This window comes from Delphinus delphis, chromosome 4 (assembly GCF_949987515.2).
Source record: "Delphinus delphis chromosome 4, mDelDel1.2, whole genome shotgun sequence".
Classification (NCBI taxonomy): domain Eukaryota; kingdom Metazoa; phylum Chordata; class Mammalia; order Artiodactyla; family Delphinidae; genus Delphinus; species Delphinus delphis.
This window is the reverse complement of record NC_082686.1, coordinates 135,165,528-135,174,491: the sequence shown is the minus strand read 5'-3', so window position 1 is coordinate 135,174,491 and position 8,964 is coordinate 135,165,528. Positions and strand designations below refer to the sequence as shown.

Below are 8,964 nucleotides of genomic sequence, written 5' to 3'. Positions count from 1 at the left end.
CCACATTCATGGATCCTGGTCTCTGATCCTCTGGATTTGGCTTTTGGGCTTGATCTCTCCAGGCTATGTTCTCCCATGTAGGGCTCTTCATCCCAGTTCCAGCTCTAAGCAAACTAGCTGATAGATTTACCAGGAGATAATTCCAGCCTCCAAATCATCATGGCTGTTAATTCCATCAAAGGTTGAGAGTCTTCAAGGGAGTGTCCTAGCCCCAACCGTCTGGGCAAGGATTCCAAGGCAAAACAAGGCCTGGGAATGGATTTCTGCAAGCTGGCAATAAGAGTCAGCTCATATGTGACAAGGGACAAAGATGATGGTAGCAAGCTGAGGTGGGAAGAGTTCTGATCCTGGCTTCAGGTGTTATAGTGGCTTCTCATGCAGTGTCCATGGCTTCAGGTATGAGGATCTGGCATCAGTTAAGAACCTGCTAAGGGGGAGATAGAGCTCCTGTCAGATAGGACACCAACATCACCTGCCACTCAGCCACGCTGAAAAATCAATCTCTGTCTTCAGTTTCTCCTATTTTCATCTTGCTAGGCCCTGTGCCCTAAACACCCAGGACAGCCACCTGCTACAGAGCCAACTCCTAGAGTGAGCCAGCAGTGATATCTTAACAAGGGAAAACACAGAAAAACAGATAACCGAAGTTCTATACCCTTTGGGTATTTCCATCCGTGACCCTCATCTCTGTCATCCTCAGAAATCCTCCTCTCTCGTGCCCTCATGTGCTTCTACTGCCTCATTCCTCCTCCCCCAGTTCACCTGGCTTCCCGTACTTGCCTTGGTGCTTGTATCTCTATGTTCCCTGGGACTGCTGGCCATGACTGAATGTGACCCTTCTCCAGGACCAGTGTCTCCTTGACAACCTTCTCAAATTGAGGCTGTGGATTCTCCCATGATCCCAGCATCTCCCCTGCCTCTTCCAAAACTCCCTCCTCTGATGTTTTCCTGTTAAGCCGTCTCATTCACTCCATGGCCTGAGTTACTGCCTATGTATTGATGACTACTAAATCTTCATTTCCGTTCCATCGTTGCCTCTGATCACCAGACTCGTATATCTAACTGCCCTTCGAAATCCCTAAAGTTGTCCCTGAGGCACCTTCAAATGAAATGCTCCAAACGGAACCCCCTATTTTTAAAGTTGCACACTTAATTTTTACTCCTGTGTCCTGTACTTCAACACACGGCCACGTAGCAAGGAGCTGAGGACTTCTGCCAACAACCAACACCAACGTGTCAGCCAAATGAGGGAAGACACCTCGGAAGTGGATCCTCTAACCTCAGTCAAGACTGCAAGTGACGGTCTCGCGAGATTGCGGGCGACAGTGCGCAGGGAGGAGGTGGCCTGGGAGCTTCCTCCCAGAGCCATCCTTGCAGGCTACTCGGATGAAGTTGAAAAGAGCTCGGCTAGGTGCTAAGGTGCTAAGAAAGAGAGTGTAAGACAGTAAAATAATTAAATATTTTTACTGAGTCTCTTCAACAGGCCACATTTAAGAGGTGTCTCGTAGCCTCTGCTGCCAGAGGCTGGAACATCATGGATCACACAGGGACACTAGACACCGAGGATGAAGTGGGACCTTTTAACCCATCTTTCTCCAAGTCCTCAAAGTGAAGCCATTGCCCACGAATTGCAGGGGCTCTCCTTGCTCTCCAGTCAGCACCTGCCCCCTCGGAACAAAAGGAAGATTATGCTCCAGCCGAGGCTGCAACACAGAGGACGAGAGGACAGCTAATGGACCAGGGCATCATGCCACCTCCGAAGAGCCCAGCGGCACTCCAGGAGCAATTAAAAGACTTGGAAGGGGCCAGAACCATAAACTCTTTGAAGCACAAGATCTGGAGTGGACCCGATGGTTCTGAACTTGTCAGGATGCCCATTTTAGAAAGAACGTTTGCAGAGCCATCCTTGCAGGCTTCTCAGATGAAGTTGAAAAGAGCTCGACTAGCTGATGATCTGAATGAAAAGATTGCTCAAAGACCTGGTCCTATGGAGCTGGTAGAGAAAAACAACCTTCCTGTAGACTCCAGTGTTAAGGAGGTAATTATAGGCATTGGGAAGGACGACTGTCCTCAAACTCACGGCAATTTATCATTTGACAAAGACAGCAGTGATGCTTTGTCTCCAGACCGGCCAGCCAGCTAGGAGTCGCAAGGGTCAGCCACATCCCCAAGTGAGCCAAAAGTTAGTGAATCGCCATCTCCTGTGACTACAAACACTCCAGCTCAAGTATTACCTTTCTTGTTTTGACCCCTAAACAGAGGAAGTGCTTTGTTTTTTATATATTAAGGTAATACATTATCACCAGAAGAAAAGTCTGAAAGTGCAGAAAAATATAGATTTTCACATGTAATCCAACCACTGTTAACATTTTCAATAGATTCTTACATTTTATTTCTGTTCTATATACACATTTTTAACAAACAGTTTTGCAACTTGCTTTAAAATTTTTTCATATAACTTTTTTTGAGATATAACGCACATATCCTAAAATCCACCCTTTTTTCTTTTTAACTATGTTAACCAGTTTAAGCATGCAGTTCAGTAGTGTTACATATATTCACACTACTGTGCAACAGATCTCCAGAACTTTTTGTCTTGCTAAACTGAAACTAAACCCATTAAACTGCATCTCCCCAGGGCTTCCCTGGTGGCACAGTGGTTAAGAATCAGCCTGCCAATGCAGGGGACACGGGTTCGAGCCCTGATCCAGGAAGATCCCACATGCCGCAGAGCAACTGAGCCTGTGGGCCACAACTACTGAGCCTGCGCTCTAGAGCCTGAGAGCCACAACTACTGAACCCGTGTGCCACAACTACTGAAGCCCGTGTGCCTAGAGCCCATGCTCCGCAACAAGAGAAGTCACCACAATGAAAAGCCCATGCACCACAACAAAGAGTAATCCCCGCTCACTGCAACTAGAGAAAAGCCTGCATGCAGCAACGAAGACCCAATGCAGCCAAAAATAAGTAAGGAAATAAATAAATAAATAAAGTTCATCTCCCCATTCCCCTAGGCCTGGCAACCACCATTCTGTTTCTGTCTCTATGAATTTCACCACTTTAGATATCTCATATAAATGGAACCATACAGTGTCTTTTGTGACTGGCTTATATCACTTAACATAATGTCCTCAAGTTTCATCCATGTTGTAACATGTGACAGGAGCTCTAAGTTTTAGGACTGAATAATATTCCATTTTATGTATATACCACATTTTGTTTATCCATTCATCAGTGGACATTGGGTTGCTTCCATCTCTTGGCTATTGTGAACAGTGATGCTATGTACATGTGTGTGGAAATATCTCTTCGAGACCCTCTTTTAGTTCTTTTGGGCATATACCCAGAAGTGGGATTGCAGGATCATATGGTAGTTCTATTTTTAATTTTTAAGGAACCTCCATACTGTTCTCCATAGTGGTTGTACCATTTCACACTCCCACCAACAGTGCTGAAGGGTTCCAATTTCTCCACATCCTTGCCAACACTTGTTAATTTCTATTCTTTTGATAGTGGCTATTCCAATGGTGTGAAGTGATATCTCACTGTATTTTGTTTGTTTGTTTGTTTTATTGAAGTATAGTTAATTTACAATGTTGTTAGTTTCAAGTGTACAGCAAAGTGATTCAGTGATTCAAAGAATATATAGATTCTTTTTCAGATTCTTTTCCATTATAGGTTATTACAATATGTATTGAGTATAGTTACTGTGGTTTTGATTTGCATTTCTCTAATTATTAGTGATGTTGAGCATTTTTCTTATGCTTGTTGGCCATTTGAATCATCTTTGGAGAAATGTCTATTCAATTCCTTTGCCCCTTTTAAAATCAGGTTATTTGTTTTTCTATTGTTGAGTTGTAGGGGTTTTTTATATGTTCTAGATATTAACCCCTTATCAGATATAGGATTTTCAAATACTTTCTCCCATTCCATGTGTCACCTTTTCACTCTGCTGATAGTATCCTTTGATGAGCAGAAGTTTTTAAGTTTGATATAGTTCCGCTTGTGTATTTTTGGTTTTACTGCCTGTGCTTTTGATGTCATACTAATAAACCATTGCCAAATCCAATGTCATGAAGCTTTTCCCCTGTTTTCTTCTAGGATTTTCATGGCTTGGGGTCTTACATTTGGGTCTTTAATCTGTTTTAATTTCTGTATATGGTATAAGATAAGGAACCAACTTCATTCTTTTGCATGTGGATATCCAGTTTTTCCAACACCATTTGTTGAAAAGACTGTCCTTTCCCCACTGAATGGTCTTGGAACGCTTGGACAGAGCATTTGATCATATATATAAGAATTTATTTATGGGCTTTCTATTCTATTGCATTGGCCTATATGTCTGTCTTTATGCCAGTACCACACTATTTTGATTACTGTAGCTTCATAGTAAATTTTGAAATCAGGAAGTGTGAGATCTCCAACTTCATTCTTCTTTTCAAGAGTGTTTTGACTACTTGGGGTCCCTTGAGGTTCCAGATTAATGTTAGGATAGATTTTTCTATTTCTGTAAAAAAAAAATGGCATTGGGAAAATCACCCTATTAAAGTGTATATTCAATGGTTATTAGTATATTCACAGACTTGTGCAACTCTCACCACTATCTGATTCCAGAGCACTTTCATCTTCCCAAAAAGAAGCCCATACTCATCAACAGTTTCCTCCACTCAGTCCTAAGCAACCATCAGTCTACGTCTACTTTCTATCTCTGGAATTACCTATTCTGGACATTTTATATAAGTAGCATCATACAATATGTGGTCTTTTGTGACTGGCTTCTTTTACTTAGTATAATGTTTATAAAGATTCATCTATGTTGTCGCATGTATCAGTACATCATCCCTTGTTATGGCTGAATAATATTCCACTGTGTTGACATACCATATTTTGTTTATTCACCAGTCAATGGACATTTGCTATTATGAATAATGGTGCTGTGAACACATGTGGACAAGTTTTTATGTGGACATATGTTTTCACTTCGCTTGGGTATATACCTTGGAGTGGAATTGCTGTGTCATATGGTAACTCTATGCGCATCTTGCTTTTATATCTTAATAATAATCATAGTAGTGTTCCTTGTCAATAAATATGCATTCATATCATTTTTTAAAAAAAGACTTCAAATGACCACAGCACCAGCCAGCATCTTGACTGCAACCTCATGAGAGACCTTGAACCAGAAGCACCCAGCTAAGCTGCTCTTCAATATCTAATTCACAGAAACTGGGAGCTGATAAATGTTGATCGTTGTTTGAAGCCAATAATTGAGGGAGTGGAGGTAATTTGCAAGACACTGTGGTAGGCACTGGGATATAGTGGTAAAGATGAGAGATGTTATCCCTGCCCTCTTGGAGCTTTCAGACGATCTATGCCCTAGTCTTTCCCTCACAATCATCAAAATATTGGTGCCTGTTCACAGTCCAGATCTTGCACTGCCCAAGAAATATCATTCAGTATCTCTGCTTCACAGGCCCTTGACCTCTTTAGTTTCTAGGATGTGCATCTTCTGTATTTCAGCAACCGGCTCCTGTGACACATGCTGTGGTCTTGTCATGGATGCATAACTGGACCATCTGTAAAATGTTCAACTCCAATGTGCAAGTTTTTCCCACCTGGTTATTTCTCTACTCATTATACCTGCTCTGCTCTCCTTAAGAGATCCGGGTCCACGGAGCTCTCCTTGTCTCCCCCTCTGTAGAATCTCTCAACCCATTCCTAATTTTATTTCCTTCCTATCCAGACTAGATCCCATGCTCCATCACACCACATCGACCACTTCTGCTGGGACTCTCACTTAGCCTTTCCTTTTTGTCTCCAAACTTGGATATTTTCTCCTCCGTATGGCTATCGTACATCTATCAGTGCCCCACCCATCCACCTCAGCATCTACCTCCATCCCCCAATGGTTGCTTACCAAGGATACCTACACCTCTATCTCTGATGACTTTGTATGTCTGTGGAGCAGACTCAGCCAGAGTTCACAGGGCATTCAGTAGTGCTAAGTGCCCTGTAAGCAGCCCTCAACTAATGGTGAGTGAGGAGATACAGAAAACACCATGTTCTGCATCCACAGTTGATCCTTACCATTGACCAGAAATTCCTCTCTTTTTTTGGCCAATCCACGCAGCTTGCAGGATCTTAGTTCCCCAACCAGGGATCGAACCTGGCCCCAGCAATGAAAGCACCGAGTCCTAACCACTGGACCACCAGGGAATTCCAGGAAGTGCCTCAATTTGTGATGGCCATCTTTGCCTCTCATGTGCAGTGGCCAGGTCAAGGAATGTCCTCACTTACCCTCAGTGCCACTCTCTTCCTGCTTGACAGAGAAAGTGGAAAAAATCCAGTAGGAACTACATTAAATTCCCTTTCCTACCCTTCTCCTCTGGGGGGAAGGAAAGCAGCTTCCTTGCCTCTTTTTCTCACTCATTGGTAGGAAAATTTGTCCCTCCTATCCAAGGTGAGTCTTTCACCTGGATTCTGGAGCCCATTTTCTCCTCTTTCATTACTAAAGATCTCAGATCACCCCTGAACTGACACATGTGATGAAAACTTCCCAGTTATCTTAATTTATCTCCCTGTAGCACCCGAAGTGGCTGACCACTCTCTTCTGAAATGACTTCCTCCTTGGTTTCTGTGATATTCCTCTCTTGTAGTTTTCCTTCTACATCTCTGGGTACCCCCATTTGGTGTTTCCATTAATCAGACACCCCTTAAATTTCTCTCCAAACCACCCACTTCTGTCCCCATCACCACATTGCTAGTCCAGAATACCTCCATCTCAAACCAAGATTACTGAGGGATTCTTCTAGCTGCCTCTTCAGCCCGGCTCACCCTCCAGCCCAAATCGATCCATGACTCCTCATCAGTTGGGTCTTGTGGATGGCAAGGTTGGTGGCAGAGGTAGGAGGTGCTAAAGCTGGTCCCCTCCCTCACTGTGCTCATCCTGGGAGATGTGAGAGATTTTCCACTGGGGAGCTGCTGCTTCTGTCTTGGAGAAATCTCATCTGCTACAGTTGCACTTGAATACCAGTGCTTTTTAGACAATCCTATCTGACTTTCTAACCCAGCAACAACTGTGGAGTACCCCTTAAATTGAATCGTCCTTTTGTCTTGATATCTCACATATCTCTAAATCCCACACATCAGCTGCAACTTTCTGATATTACTACCCAAGGATTGATACTGATAGGTAACAATTGTGAATTGTTGAATGAATTGTGAACTGTGAATATCCCATTCACATTTGGAATGCTCATGTCTTTCAAGTCTGAAAGAGGAATGACATGCTTCGCACAAAAGTGAATGCAATAGTAAAGATTATATTTTCCCTTTGATTTTGGCCTCCAAGCATCTCATAATTAAATTTGTGTTTCAACTTAATAACTCTCCAAAACCCCTATCTGTGGTGTCTACAAAACTTTGTTCTCATTTTCCAAATGTCTGGATCTTAAAGTCTTAGTTGGATTTTCCCCCTGATGTATGAGTTCTCTACTGCTGCATACCAAATTACCACAAGGTTAGTGGCTTAAAACAACATGCGTTTATTATCTCTGCTTCTATGGGTCAGGAGTCGGGCAGAGCTTAGCTGATTCTTCTGCTTAGGGTCTCACAAAGCTGCAGTGTAGGTGATGGTTGGACTGCATTCCTTTCTGGAACTCAAGATCACATAGTTGTTTGCAGAATTTAGTTTTGTACAGATGTAGGACTGAGGTCCCCACTTCCTTGCTGGCCGTCAACCAGGGGCCATTCTCAGCTCCATGGAGGCCCTCACGGTTCCTTGTCACATGGCCCTCTCCCAGCCCTCTCACAGCATCACAGCTTACTTCTTCAAAGCCAGCAGGAGAACCTCTCCAGTCTGCAAAGATAGTCTTACACAATGTTACATAGTCATGGAAGTGGCCATGCTATCACTTCGGCCATCTGATGTAACTTAAGGGAGTAACTATCCCATTGTATCCACAGATCCTGCCCAAACTCAAGGGGAGAAGATTATAGATGACATGTATACCAAGGGGCAGGAATCTTGGGGATCATCTTAGAATTCTGCTAACCCTAACCCTAATCTTACATTTTTATTTATCATGTTAAAATTTTTTGCATAACTGTATATATTCTGAAATCTATCTCAAATATTTTAGAGAATAAGTCAAGAGACCATCTCACACTGTATGGTAGATTGATTCTAAAAAGGGCTCACCCTAATTATTCCCTTCCCTGGATCCATGCCTCATGTGATGTGACTTTGTAGCTCATTCCAGAGATTCTCAGATGGGCTTATGTCTTTCTTTGGCCATAGACTGAAGCTGAAACAACAGTATGAGAGTACTGGACCTAAATTCGAAGAGGGAGTTGCATGTTTTTGCTCTCTTCCTCTTGGACCCACGCCACTGCCATGGTAACAAGCCCCAGCTTGCCTGCTACAGAGCAATGTAAGCTCCCATCCTGGCCAGTTCTAGACCACCTGGCCCCCAGCTGACACACCAGCTGGCCATAGACCCATGAGGGAGCCTACCCAAGACTAGCCAAGCCTATTCCAGGTCAGCAGAACCTCCCTGTCAATCTATAAATTCATAAGAAATAATAAATGATTATTGGTTTAAGCTATGAAAATTTGGGGATTTTTGTTATACAGCAATAGCTAACTGATGGATGTGGGGAAATGCCAGAAAGGACTTGACTGTATAGTGGAAGTAAAGCATCTAAAAAGGCACAATTCATTCACCGTACCCTCAAATCTCTGTGTTTCATGTACTCAATCACTACTGCTGATGGTGGAATGTTTTCAACCTATGTGGCCCATAATATTCATTCAAAAGACTGATGTGTGACTTGGAGTCCTTTCTACAATGATTAGAGCAATAAAGAGATAGAGAAATCAAATAGCTAAAAAAAAAAAAAAAGCATCTTGCTGTGCTGTTCTAGACACAGCTGCCCTAATAGAGAAATGTGCAGTTTTTACTT

At 42.9% G+C, this 8,964-nt stretch overlaps 1 pseudogene; it reads left to right on the top strand.

Moving 5' to 3' along the window:
- The first annotated feature begins 1,534 nt into the window (after positions 1 to 1,534).
- LOC132424473 (myocardin-related transcription factor B pseudogene) lies at positions 1,535 to 2,248 on the top strand (annotated as a pseudogene).
- The last annotated feature ends 6,716 nt before the right edge of the window (positions 2,249 to 8,964 follow it).